Raw genomic sequence first — 14,571 nt, forward strand, 5'->3', positions numbered from 1 at the left:
AACACGTTGAAACTTGAGGCAGATGGGCTACAGCAGCAGAAGACCACACCGGGTGCCACTCCTGTCTGCTAAGAACAGGAAACTGAGGCTACAATTCACACAGGCTCAACAAAAATGGACAATAGAAGATTGGAAAAATGTTGCCTGGTCTAATGAGCAGTCATGGCAAAGATTAAAGAAATCAGTTATTAGAAATGAGTTACTCACTATTATGGTTAAAATTATTATGGCTAGAAACGTGTTGACAAAATCTTTCCGTTAAACAGAATTTATTAACCAAGACACCATTTATTTAAAAAAGTTGTCAACGTTTCATGGTGGTTGGCAAATAAAGGATGACGTCACTTAAATGAAGGCACATCCGGGCCTGCCGTTAACAAACTTTTGACTCTGCCCCCTTGTCAAACCAGGGCCACAAAGTGAAACGTACAGAAACGTGAAGTGCAAAGTGAAAACAACATCACAAAATGAAGCATTGCAATTGACCGTTCAAGATTTGTAAAGGCAATGCTATAAAAAAAAATGTTTTGCAAATATATATAGTTTTTTTATTGCAAATATTTTATTTATTAAATTTTTTTTTTGCACTGCTTGATTTTAATTTGCAGTTCTTTGTTTGCTTATTTTTATTTCTCAAAACCTAAGTTTTCCCTTTGCAGTTCTTTATTATTGTAAGCAAAATTTATTTTTATTTCTCAAAAATTAATTCTTGCTTTGAGATTTTTGGCGATTTGCATTTATTTTTGCTCAATACTTTTTTTTGTTTGCAAAACTTTATTTAGCAAGTATATATGGCCCAAAATGTACTCCATAGTAATTCCTTCATTTAAAAATTTGGTATGTCCATGTGTTACAGTGTATAATAGGGCCCTTTATGTTAATGTTCATTACAGCGCAAAAGAAAAGTCACTTCTTCAGCTCATCATGTCTTTCTCATTCATATATACAGTGTAAACAATGAATATTTAAGCGCTTCTCTTGTTTTGACAGAGCTGAACAAGAACCGAAGGAAACTCTTTGAGCCGCCCAACATCCGTTCTTCATTCCTAGACGGAGGCGCCAGTGGTCGACTGCCACGCCAGTTCCACACAGACATTGCCAGTGTGAGCGGGCGCTGGTGAGCCCATGCAAATGCAACTGCCCAAATCCCCCATACCGAACTCCAACCTGACATATAATACTGGACCAAAAACCTGGACCTTCTGAAACTGTGCCAAATAAACAAAGTCCATGGAGCGAAGGTTAAGGGTCGAAGAACGGTGTTAAATATTATATGCAGTATGGTACATTACGCAATATGGTACTCGTATAACAATGAAGAAAACGTTATGAAGGATCATTGGAGCTCCAGCACTGTGCTTGCATATGGAGCAGGCGGACTTTTATTTATATGCTCGTCTTAGGCTTCATCGTACTAAATCTTTGCACTTTAAATATTTGCTAAATGCTTTATCCATGAACAGATTCGCCTGACTAGACATTCATGGATGCTACTTAAAGCACTTAAATGGATATCAAGCCAAAGTGTTCCATGCAAATTATGAAATATTATCTCATGCCACAGCCACAACACAAGAGAAATCAGCAGCATCAGTCAGAGGACTCAGCATATTTATTTAGACACAAATGAAATGAGTGTACGTCTATCCCTCAAAGGCTTATTTTCATTCAGGTCATGCTAAACCATCCACCCTGATTATATATTGTATATAAATTATTTCTGACCCTATAAATGGCTGACTCTTGGTTCATCATCAAAAAATGAAAATTCTGTCAGCATTCGCTGTATGACTTCTGATCTTTTTTTGAAACATTACAGAATATATTTAAGGTCATTTCCCCCCTTATTTACGCTATTAAACCCTCTGATGACTTCCAACCAGAATTTGAGCAAGCATGGGAAGCAGGCACACTAACAAGGTCACTAGACAACAGCCTCTAGCATCCGTTGCTAGTGCCAGCTCTCTTTAAGGCCAGGGGAATAAAATTTATCCACACAAATCTTACTAAAAGGCATTTATTGCACTTATTCGAACCTCACTCTCATCCGGGTCACGGCACCAATTTTACTCCATAATTTGTATCATTTTTCTCCAACACATCTGCTCATAAGCAAGTTGAGGTTCGTCCAAACAACTCTTTATACCTAGCCTCTGTTACCTTAAGTGCCCTAAATCTCACTCCCTTCAGTGTCATAGCACCAAAGTAATTCTACTCGAGATTGACATATGAGATTTGAAAAATGCCCAGTATGAGAGGGTTATGTGCTAACAAGGATGCTAAAACTGAATGAACTAAAACTTTTAGCATCAGTTAGTGTCCGTCTTGAGGCCAGACAACTAAGGTGTACCTCCTATTATTCGGATAATGGATTATTCACTGCTTTAAACCTTGCTCCAATCTTAGACATGGGACTAATGTAACCCCAGTTGGTTTTATCACTACTTAAACTAAACTTGCATTAGCAGTACTAGAGGCAGATGCACTAATGAGGATACTTTACTGTAAGTCAAAAGAGATTCTTTTGAAGCCAGGAAAAACATTTTCACAAATTTCATCTAATTTGTCCTCTGTTATACCAAAGTCACTTGGTGGCCATCTTTGAAACTCCTCTCGGGCAGTATGCTCGAGCATTCCGTTTGAATCTGTGGGGAAACATCAAATTCTCTAAAACATGTTACATATTTGGAATCACCAATAAAATTAAACATAAGTTTAGTTTCTAAATGTTCAAATCAAACAAAATCAACATTTTTTTCCAAAATGCCCATGCTAATGCGCACTTGAAGGGAACGAGATCATCATGACACTAACCTCATTTATGGCCATTTTACACATTAGAATCCTCTGAATAATGCCTCGCCCAATCGAGCTGATCTTCAGAAGTAATTCACAAGTTGGACTTTAGTGCAAATCTCCTCCCAAAATGTCAGCAACTCTTTGTTTTTAAGTTGCTGAAGTAGTTGCATCATTTACCAGTGAAGATTTCACACTTTGTGGATATATTTCTCATGTCTGTGAAGCAAGTATTTAAAACTATTCAGAAACTATTCGTAAAAACGCACATCAGGTCCGAGCTTCTCCCCTGGAGAAACCTCAGTCAATAGTGATAGCTGATTGGCTCTTGTATTAGAAGGTGGGGCTTCGTTCACCATATTGACTGTTACATCTTCACTCATTCAAAACTATACGAGTGACATGTCTTGTGTATTCTGTAGTCTTTGGTTATACTGACTGCCCCCAACTCAGTCCAATTAAAATAGTAAAACACGAAACAATTATTTAAAGTTGTTGACTTTAACATCATATTTTAATTATTATTGGAATATTATGACTTATTATCTGTTATGAGTTCTTGGCTCAAATTGCTCATTTTACCACAGAGTCCAAAATAACTTGAAGTAATCTGAATAGAGTACACTCTTAGGGCTGGTTTGCAGCAGGAAGGGCATCCCTCAGTAAAGCATATGCTGGAGTAATAGGTGGTTCATTTCACCATGGCGATCCCTGATAAAGCAGGGGCTAGGGGTAAGGAAAGTGAGTAATATGAATAGTTGGATTCAACAATGCATATCACAGCCCGCAAACGGTCTGTCTATAACAGATTGTTAGTTATTGTTAAAATTATTATGTTTTTTTTACCATTGAAACCTGACTGTTGCACTCGACGGGCTTCAAATCAACATAATCCCTTAATTGTGTGGACAAAATATCTTGTTTCATGTCAAAGAAGTCATGCAGAATTTTCATTTTTGCATTAACCATCTCTTTAGCTGTAGCTTTTAGCCTGACCTGTCAGTAGTAGCTCTCTCAATAGAGCCTCAGTTTAGCCACTGACAGAAGTGCAAATTACAGCAGCTCCGTTTCAACCACCTTCCTGAATGCCACAGACCACAAGTCCTCACTGACCACACTCCCAATAATCAAGGCTTTTGGTGAAGCCTTGAAATTCCTCTAAAAACCTGATCATAGCTTAATCCACAGCTTTTCTCCTGCTTAAAAGCCTATGGCGTCTCTTGAGCTACAGGTTTTGAAAGTGCTTTGTTTACCTCTCTTAAGCTTTATTCGTATTCTTCAGCCATTTCCAAGGCAAGTATTTCAGTTCCGTCTATATCTGAAGCTGTGAATGTTACTCTGAAGGATTGAAACCACCAAGTGCCTTTTGTCTTGCACTGACAACTTTTCCAAAGGAAATCAAAGACTATCAATCTCTCCAAGGTACAAATGTTTTACTAGGAAGTACCACTTTACAGAGTAATCTCGCAGTGCATTGCTTTTATCTTTACATGTACGGTATACATTTAGTATTTCCATTTGTACCTCATATGTGATGGAGGTACTATTTAAGTTTGTATTGTATGTATTGTCGTATTATGATTGTTTATAGGCTTTTTTAAAGTAGTTTGCTTTGATCATTTGTACGTAGAGTTGTCACGATACTGGAGTTCGGTACCAATTGATACTGAAATTTTTACGTTCATGAGCGCTGTTGAGTGCGTTCTTAAACACCGCTGATTTGCCATTGGGTTCACATGCTCAACAGAAACTTATCGTTGTTTGCTGAGTGTAATCACAAATACAGGGACACTAGAATGTTTCAAATTCATATCGATCAGCTGGTTTGTCTATAAGCTGACATACAAGCAATCCGCTGATGAATCGCGGCTTTAAAACACTCCAGTGTCCCTGTATCTGGTTTAACTCAGTTTACATTGGTGAACTGATGACCTTCATAGCCAATCACAGTCATTTCTGTTGAGCACATGAACCCAATGGCAAATCAATGATGTTTAAGAATGCGCTCAAATGTTAGCGAGAAATTAACGGTTTTAAAACTTCAGTATCGATTGGTACCGAATTCCAGTATCGAGCAACCCTATTGTACACACAGCAGCAATCAATCTGTGTAATGGTTTGTCCTTTTTGATTCAATTTAGACAAATGAATGAAGCAATAGCTCTGTGTTGCCTAAAAAAATATATATATTAATAGTAATAATAAAAATGCAACAGACTATGCAAAGAATTGCTTTGCCATTTTAGGTTGAAAGGTTTCAGTTCAAGCACATACGCTTTTGTATGTTGTTTTTTCAATCTAAGTTTATAGACTTTTTCATTAAATTGCTACTTTGATATATCTTAGATTAGTGCCTTTTATATGCATCAGATGCTGTTTTAGTGAGAGATCAATTGTAATTCATTTGTAGAATTGTTTTGTTCTCTCCCTAATGCCGAGTTCAGACTGTGTGATTTTCAAATGTAGCCACGTCACAGATGCTTTCATGCTGTGTCCACACCAGATTGTGCAAAAAAATGCGATATTCGTGCATAAATAAATGCGTGGTCATTTTGAGTTTACTCGCTTCATTCGCGCATCAAATTCACTTCACAATCGATGCAGATTTGCGTCCTGGGCAGTGCTTCTGTCTGCCCCGTGATTCTAGCTTTATTACTAAGAGGCTAAAGTGGATTTTATTGAGATGGTAGTTGAGTTCATGTGCTTTAAGAAGGCTAAAAAAATCGCGTTGATTCATTTGGAGCCATGTCTGAGTCCACTAGATCCATTCAGAGGTGTATCCAGCTCTGAGAGCTTCTCCAGAAAATATACCTTGATGATGAAGGCTTTCAGCAGTGCTTCCGATTGAGCTGAGTTTAATTCGATGACCTGTAGTCTGGTGTCGGCAAGAAGATTTGCCCCCCCGGCACCAACAATAGGCGCTACGTCATAACCATGCCCCTACAAGAGCAAACTCCTAATTGCAAGAATATTTGTTGAAGTTAAGATTTTCCAACTTGAGCGATTTAAGCAAGTCAATCACGAAAAATGCTCAACTTGCATCAAAGTCATTCGCGCGAATCACCTCATTCGAATGCATCATGCCCCAGGATGTCTATTCACGTCTTTGCATTGACTTAACATATAAATTACTCACGCTTGATGCTTCATTCACGTCTGGTGTGAACGCAGCATCACACTGCATGACTATCTGGGTAGCATTGAGTTGCTGCGGTGTATATATCCTGCAACATGGATCGGCTGCAGGGGTTTTTCGCACTGCATGACTTTACAATAGGAACAATCGACAACAATTTTGTCTCGGCCCGCAAACTATGTCTCATATTTTATTTTTAATCAGAACCCATTTCACATGGAATGATTTGAATCGCTGACAGCTCCGGGTATTAAGCATGCAATATATCTGAAGGGTGTCTGTGGCTTATTGGCAGTTCTATGAGATTGCATCTTTGATAGTTCACATTGTGTGATTGTTACTCACATAAACGAGCACTAATTTGCCTGTGATTTTAGGCATTTGTTTGCGATTACTTAAAACCTGACGGTGAGTCAAAAGTCGCGGCTAAAATCATGCATTCTGAACTCGGCATAAGAGGGAAAAAGTAAGGGACGAATGGAGTCTTAATATTCTGACATGGCCTTTCGCATGGCCAGCACGCATCTTTGAGTATCTTTGGCCAAAGTCAAATGCGTAACCTCAGGGTTATGAGGTTACATACGTCATATGCACAAATGTACAGAGCGAGTAAAATAAAAAACGGGATATTAAAGCACATTAACCAGTATTGTTCTTCCAAATGTACGCTAGTTGGCCAGTGCCTTGGGAATGACTTTTGAGATCTGTGAGCTTGGCGCAGATTTTGTAATATACTACATTGTAATGTTCTATAATGATCCATTTGTATAATTGCCATAAATGTGGCATCGCTGAATGTTCTTTATAAGTTGAAGGTGTTATGAAAGAATAAAGCATTTCCATCTTATGTATTCCACTAGTGCTTTTGATGATTACTTCTTCACACACTACTTCTGACATGACACTAAGACATGGATTTGCAACACAATCGAACGGTCATGTTTGTAAGTTGCAAGATGTTAGCATCCACAGGTTTGTAGGCGATGTGTAATCCTCATAAAGGCATGTCTATCATTTTGTTGTGCAACTAATCAAGTGTCTGAATTAGTCAAGGATGGACATTACTTTTAAAATATTTCCATATTTAGGCTTAATAGTATGACACTTATCTGCACTTATGCTTAATGCGTATAAAGTCATTTCGAATAAACTAATATTTGACAATATTTCCGAGCTTGCTTATATTAAGCTTTATTTACCATAACATTATGCTTTCTACCTTTTGTTTGATAATAAAATTTAAAAAATGTTTAAAGTACTTATCAAAGAGCATCTGTACACAATTATGAAATAAAAACAAAAGCAGGCTGCCTTATCCAGAACCAACGCCATCTCACAACAATTCGTAACTTTGATTTAGAGGCTAATTTGTATGAATTCATACAATCTCAATCATACAATTTAGTACGATTTGCCCATCCCCCAATGATGACTGGGTTCTGGGGTGGGGTTTAGTGCCAAGCCTCATTTTTCTAAATCGTATATTTTCATAAGACTACACTCATACAAATTAGTACGAATTAACTACTAATGTTAACGAATGTTTTTGCAGCATAAAGCCTGTCTTATCCGCTTGTTAAGTCGTGACATATCGGTGACGTTTGTAAAACTGTTTCCGGGTCCAAGCCACTACTCATTTAAATTGAGAAAATATTCGTTTTTGACCACTTCTTAGTCCTATCACACTTTGAAATCATGGTGTACACAACAGTCTCTGGACTTACTGCATCACAAACCCCAAAATTTTACCAATTTCTAAAAAATTCATCACTTTCTAGACCATCGAATACTAGGCAATCAGGATTTTCAAAAGTATTACATCGCTTTGTAAATGTTTATTTCTACCATTTGATGAGTCTCCCCATTCAGTCTGATAGAGCACGCGAAACGGCTTCCAGGTCCAAGCGATGTCACACTTAACAAGCGGATACAACGCCACTCCATAACTGGTGCCGTCTTGTGACTAAGGGTTAGTGTATGCTTCATTAGGTCCATTCAGCCGATTTGTGTCAGGCTGTCGATAAGCCTGTCTGGCTTTATTCAGTTTATACAATTTTAACTTCTTTCTAGGGACAACGGATGAAAAATGGCCTTTTGGCTAATTCTAGTGCATTAATGTACACTGTTCCTGCCAAACAAACAAATAATAAAATAAACTGTGCTCAAAACCACCTAGATGTACTTTATCCCTTACTTATACTAGGCCCACACCGAATTTGCATGCACAGATTTCTACCCCTCATTGAGTCTACTAAATTTTGTAAATGTATTATTTATTAATTTAAAAAAATTAATTAATAATATTATTGACTAATATGAAAATGTTCATATTATTTATTTGCAATACATTTTTGTAAAGTAATATTCCTTATAATCCTTTTTTAGATATAGTTTATGAGAGACTTGCTTTGTTACCAAATAGGTGGATCTAATTGGATTTGCATTGTAAACATTAAATAAAAAGCTAAAAAAAAAAAGTATTATTTTTTATTTTATATGTTAAGTTTTTGTTGTGATACTCCCATAATCATTCTGCATACATTTTTTCAAAATTCTGTCTGATTCTACTTATACCACAAGGTGGTTGAATGATTCTTATTGGCTATTGAACATTCTAAATGGCTTATGGAAATGCAGAGATAAATTAGTTCCAGACCATATTACAGTTTCATTTCACTACGCCAAATGATTTTACAGCGTACAACAGTCAAAAACCACATAAAAAAATAACAAAAGGCTTTGGATGAGATGCATAAGAAAGTTGTTTTTGTCAAGATTTTAAATTCAGCATGAACGAGATGTTTATTACGGAATATAATATAATAATAAGAGACAGGGTTTTCTTTTGGCGCTTCTTTTCTCATCTTTCACTCACAGCAAACGCTTGGAGAGCCTAAACATTTGGTTCAAACCATCCACCTGATGTCCTCAGAGAAGGACAGCCAATCCAGAGTAGAAGCAAACGGTCAGATTTGGATTAAAAAATTACCAACTGCTTTTTTTTTTTTTTTTTTTTTTTTAACTGATTAATTGTGATTAAAAAATATGCTCTTGTAAAAAAAATACAAAAAAAAACATTGAAAATCTTCATTTCACACAGATTTTAACTTCTGAAACATGTTTTTATAGTAAAGTGACATTTCATATATCAAAAGAGTAATCGAATTTTGACTTCTCAATTGACAATGCCTTCAAAACAGTATTAAATGTACAGAGCGAGTAAACTATTAAAAACTACTAACTCTACTAAAAACTATTAACTGCTCAGCACCAAGCCCAAATCTACCCATTTTATCAATTTCATTGTTTCTAAAGCAAGTTCCAGTTAGGTAATGTGCAAATAGCTGTATTCTTTACATCAAGTATACATTTATAGCAGTTTTGTAAAGCTTAAATGCAAACTGGCTTGTAGGTAAATAGTTGAGCAATTTCAAACATGTATTCATTTAATTTACTGTGCAAAAGCAAAGAAAAAGGATCCAAAGTTCAGCCTACGTAGACTGCTGTGTCACTTACTGCGTGAAGAGCAGAAAAAATGATCTAAGTATTAAAAAATGTGTCCCTGCAATGGCCTAATGGGCTTCCGCATTACATAATGAATAATTTTCCTCGTTAGTGCAGGAACATCTATAAATGTCTGACGAAAGACCATGAAGTGACGGTAGAGAGGAAAAGGACTAGCAAGTGTGTTTCGAGATGAACCGCACCCAGTCAGACCAAAGCTTATGAGGATTATACTTATTACAGTATGGCACAAATATGTCAGTGATCTCAGTCAAAATCCTTTGCTTAAACACACACATACACAAAGAGGGGGACTTTGGAGAAATGGATGTTCTTTTTATCTGTCTTTAAAAGCATATATGACTCCGCAAGGAACAGAACAAAGAAATATAGTCTGAAAAGTGGGTGTAGTTGTTTTGATATTATGCTAGATGGTGTTTTTTCTGGATTATCTATGCTCGTACTGCAAGTCAGGCCTGGATTGGAAACGGAACAGTACAGCTTGTGGGGGGAAAAATATGCTCATTTTCCTCTGGCAACGCTCGCATTCCAGGATTTGAAACACGCCACATTGTCTGGACTGTGGATACGATGTGAAGAGAGTGTCCAAGGGTTATTGGGAGGATCACATGCGTTTCCTTCACCACAACAGATCTCAATCGCTCAGGAATTAACTCAGCAACGTCCACATGTCTCTTTGTAAATGGATGTGAACATTATTTATTCATTTAGACAGAATGTGTGTATTCACATTAAGCTGTACCAATTTTTTCTGCCATTTGATCATCATACAATGAGGTCAACTACGTTCTTATTGGGTTCTGTTAAAGAACGGTGGAGTCTATAAAATTTGATATCTTTTCCGTTCGATCAGATTATTAGCACCAGTATTTGTGCTCTGCTACTGATACTTAAATGTATTTGCAGACTGTCTTTCAACTGTGTTTGCAAATTGAAATAATATTTAACAGAAAAATAAATACCAGAAAAAACTGAGAATTCGTGTTAATATTATTCTAATTTTTAACTTTCCAAATATTAAAAAACAATTCTGATTAAATATTGCAGTAAGTTAATATCTTTACAGTCACTTCGTTTTAGCAGTAAGAAGCTACTATACAGAATACTGAGCTGAAGCTTGACTACAAAATAAAAAAAAAAAATCACAAATCAATACGAAATATCTTTTAAAAAAAAAATTTGATATTAGATATTTTCCCCAAAATCGCACAGCCCTAATAAATAAATAAATAAATAAATAAATAAATAAATAATAAAAAAAAAAAATATATATATATATATATATATATATATATATATATATATATATATATATATATATATATATATATATATATTTTTTTTTTTTTTTTTTTTTTTTTTTGGCTTGGATTATTATTATAACAACAACACAAGGATGTCAAATGTTAGAATATATGGAGGTGTTATTAATAGAATTTTTTTTTTTTTGACCAATTGTTTTTTTTTTCAAATTGTTTTTATATTTTAATTCAATTCAATGTTTTATTTTAATTTTTTATTTTGCTGAGAACATCTAATGGGAAAAAATGTATTGTCATATCACAGACTAGATCTTTTACATTTAATAATTACTGCAGTACAGGTTTATGTTATTTATATGATTATTAATTCACAAGATGGTTATTGTATAATAATAGTAATAATAATAATAATAATAATAATAATAATAAACAACGAAATTCAAACAACTAGGAAAAACATTCTTACATAAAATATGGAAAGCACTTATATGCAAATTTTCTAAAGTTTTAATGAGGAGTTGTGATATTTTGATCTTTAAAAAAATAGTTTTTATATATTTTGTGTAAATATATGACTGCTTTTTTGTTCTCCAAAAGGGGGCGCTAATGCATGAACAACGGATCTGTATTTGTTGCATTTTTTATCTGCCAATACGTTCTCTTTTTTTGTAGGTTAATATCAGAAAATGACATTTATGACAATGGATTTACTCAGTTTACATTTCAATGACATTAGCATTAACAATGACAGAAAATGAGCAATTAGCCATCATACTGTTATGAGTTTATTTCTCCAGTCCAAAATATTTAATTAAGACACTTAAATATCTTACAAGAACTGTCAAACGTTTTAACATTCACACATGATTGGTTTCAAACATCATTTGGTCAATATTAACATGTAATACTACCTTTAGTAGAAAAGTTCATTTGTTCATAAGATCTGTGCAACAAAGTAAATAATATCGATAATAGCTGATGAATGTGGATGAGGTCCAAACAACACTGGTCCCTGTTGAATTTAGTTTTATGAAACGCATTTCATGTGCAGCATTTATCACATTTATGACTCAATTTTTGTTTTATATTCACAATTTTTGTTGTCTTGTCCTTGACTAATGCTGATTTAATTTAAAATATATACAATGTAGAAATCTAAAATGCATTGTCCAAGAGAATCACAGTGAGGTTTCAATACTATTTTGACCACAGAACTAGAAAATCTCAGAAATCTGATCACCATATTGTGAAAATTAACATGCACAATATATTGCAATCATGGCCACTTCAAAATACTATGAATAAATATTTATATAGTAAACTATTATGCTTTAAGAATATTTAGATTAATTAAAAGTGGTTGTTCATCATTTATGACCTCTCCTACCGTACATAAAAGTCAAAAGTACATTCATCTTACCCCACTCATTTAAACATAATTTATCATATCATATCATTTATCACTCAATTATCATACCCCTTTCACTATAAACACAAGCTGTTAATCAGGTCTTTCAAGAAGACTTTTTGCATTACCACAATCCTCATTTAAGCGTTTAAATATCTGTACTGGAAAATCAAATCAACAAATCAGTATAAAATGCTTGTTTGTAGTGTGCCGATGTGATTTGCCTCTGTTTTGCATTCTGAGTGTGCTCCTCTTATTTACATTCAGAAGCCCAAGTGCATCTCTTAACCTCAAACCGGCATTTGTGTAACAGATGTAAACATCAACAGAGAAGCGGACTGAAACACTTCACCTCGTCTGACACTGACCTTCACGAAGACAAGTTGAGGCCATCTGATCTCTTTAAATGATGCACAATCACTGTGGAATAGGTCCCATTGTATAACAGCTGCCAAACTGCTGTTCTCATTAGATACCTGACAAAACAGACAGAATACTACTGTAGATTATGGAAAATCAACTGCAATTGGCCTACCGCATTTATACATTAAGTAAATATAAATACCCTAAGTTCCATATAACAGCCATCTTTGTTTTGAATCCCCCTTCCGCCCCTACTCCTCCTCCTTTCCTAGATGGGTGCCCCAGTGGTTAGCACTGTTGTCTCACAGCAAGAGTGTCACTGGTTCTAGTCCTTACCAAACCAGCTGACGTTTCTGTGCAGAGTTTACACATTCTCCCTGTGCTCACGTGGGTTTCCCCTGGGTTTCCTCCCACAGTCCAAAAACATGCAACTTAAGTTAATTGATTATTCAACATCTGCACCATAGACATGCTCCTAGTAAGTAATTATCTCTTAAGAGCAATCACTATCTGTTCATTAGCTACTACAGCAGGGGAGTTCTCGAGATCTACCTGAGCTCAAACTCCCCTCTCGCCTTGCAAACCGTAGGAGCCCCAGGCTCAAAGATCATATGAGCTCAGGGGTCTTTCCAGGGACAGCATGCCAAACAAGCTATATAATTATCATCGGCTAAGTGAACTCTTGATTTAAAGTAAAACCACTTGCTTAGTGCTCTCGCCTCACAGCAAGAAGGTTGCCGGTTCGAACCCTGGCTGGGTCAGTTGGCATTTCTGTGTGGAGTTCGCAAGTTCTCCCCGTGTTGGCATTGGTTTCCCCCGTTTTCCAGAGACAAGCGATATGGGTAAATTGAATAAACTAAATTGAGTGTATGTGTTTTAATGTGAGTGTATGGGTGTTTCCCAGTACTGGGTTGCAGCTGAAAGGGAATAGTTAGAGGTTTATTCCGCTGTGGTAACCCCTGATAAATAAAGAGACTAAGCCAATGGAAATCTAATGATTGAATTAAGTTTAGCTTTATATTTTAGTCATTTGGGTTGATCCAAGTTGAGATGACAAGAAAAGTTCATTTTTTTCCAACTAAAAAAATTTAAGGCATCAAAAAATTCCTTATGAAGTAGGGTTTGGCTGACATTTTAATAGAATTGCACATAACTGAACGTCAGGTCAGAAACGCATCCATATCCTACAGCACTGCGGCACAGATTACTATTACAGCTCTGCCTCATAATCACTGCCCTTCATCATAGTCACTGTGAGTATGTGCACACACCTCATCTGAACCTCTCTGATCCCTCGTACACGGCTGTAATACATCCAGGCCGTGTGGTTACTCTATCAGGTTCGGTCTCTCCATGTGGTTTCTTCATTCCTCCGCATAATAAAGCCTTGCCATCTGCCATCCTCCCCTCACATTTGGCATTAGATGAAGATACAGCATTGTGTACGCTACAAGAAACAAAAGGAGCCTTACAATGTAACCAGTATTATTGAAATAATTGTGGATTATTCTTACAGCGTGTCATTTACGAATAAACTTATTAATAGGGATGTGTAGTAAGGTGGTCTTCTGATGCTTGGAATGTAAATTGTAACAATATAGTATATACACAATTCAAATAGTATGGGGAGGTTGAATGATTGATTCTGATTGGCTAATGATGTAGCTTGAGGCAGGTCATCACTAAATTACACTTCGATATCACTACAACCCATACACAAATCTGATACATGGAAATACAAGTTCATATTTAGATTTCACACATATTACATTTGTAATATGGATGTCAAATTTTGGAAATATTTTTAGTTTCACAGCAAGGAAATTTTGACAGTATTTGCTATTTTCTTCTAAAAGTCTTATTTGTTTTATTTGATATATTTTATCAAGAATAAAAGTAGTTTTTTTATTAAAAAAACATTAAGGCCAATATTATTAACCCTCTTAAGCAATATTATTTATTTTTGATTGTCTACTGAACATAATTATACAATGACTTGCCTAATCCCCCTAACCTGCCTGATTAACCTAGTTAAGCCTTTAAATGTTACTTTAAGCTGAATACTAGCGTTCTGAAAAATA

At 35.6% G+C, this 14,571-nt stretch overlaps 1 protein-coding gene across 5 annotated transcripts in view; it reads right to left on the reverse strand.

Annotated features, from left to right (window-relative positions):
• The window catches only part of si:ch73-51i5.2, a 278,670-nt gene that overhangs the window by 125,164 nt on the left and 138,935 nt on the right, over nucleotides 1–14,571 (reverse strand). For all 5 annotated transcript variants that reach the window (XR_012387825.1, XR_012387828.1, XR_012387826.1 and 2 more), the window contains 2 exons: nucleotides 13,762–13,937; nucleotides 12,496–12,603 (listed from right to left, as the gene is read on the reverse strand). The gene's annotated coding sequence lies outside the window, so the exon portion shown is untranslated. The remainder of the gene's footprint in view (nucleotides 1–12,495; nucleotides 12,604–13,761; nucleotides 13,938–14,571) is intronic.

Source organism: Danio rerio, chromosome 12, assembly GCF_049306965.1.
Source record: "Danio rerio strain Tuebingen ecotype United States chromosome 12, GRCz12tu, whole genome shotgun sequence".
Taxonomy (NCBI): domain Eukaryota; kingdom Metazoa; phylum Chordata; class Actinopteri; order Cypriniformes; family Danionidae; genus Danio; species Danio rerio.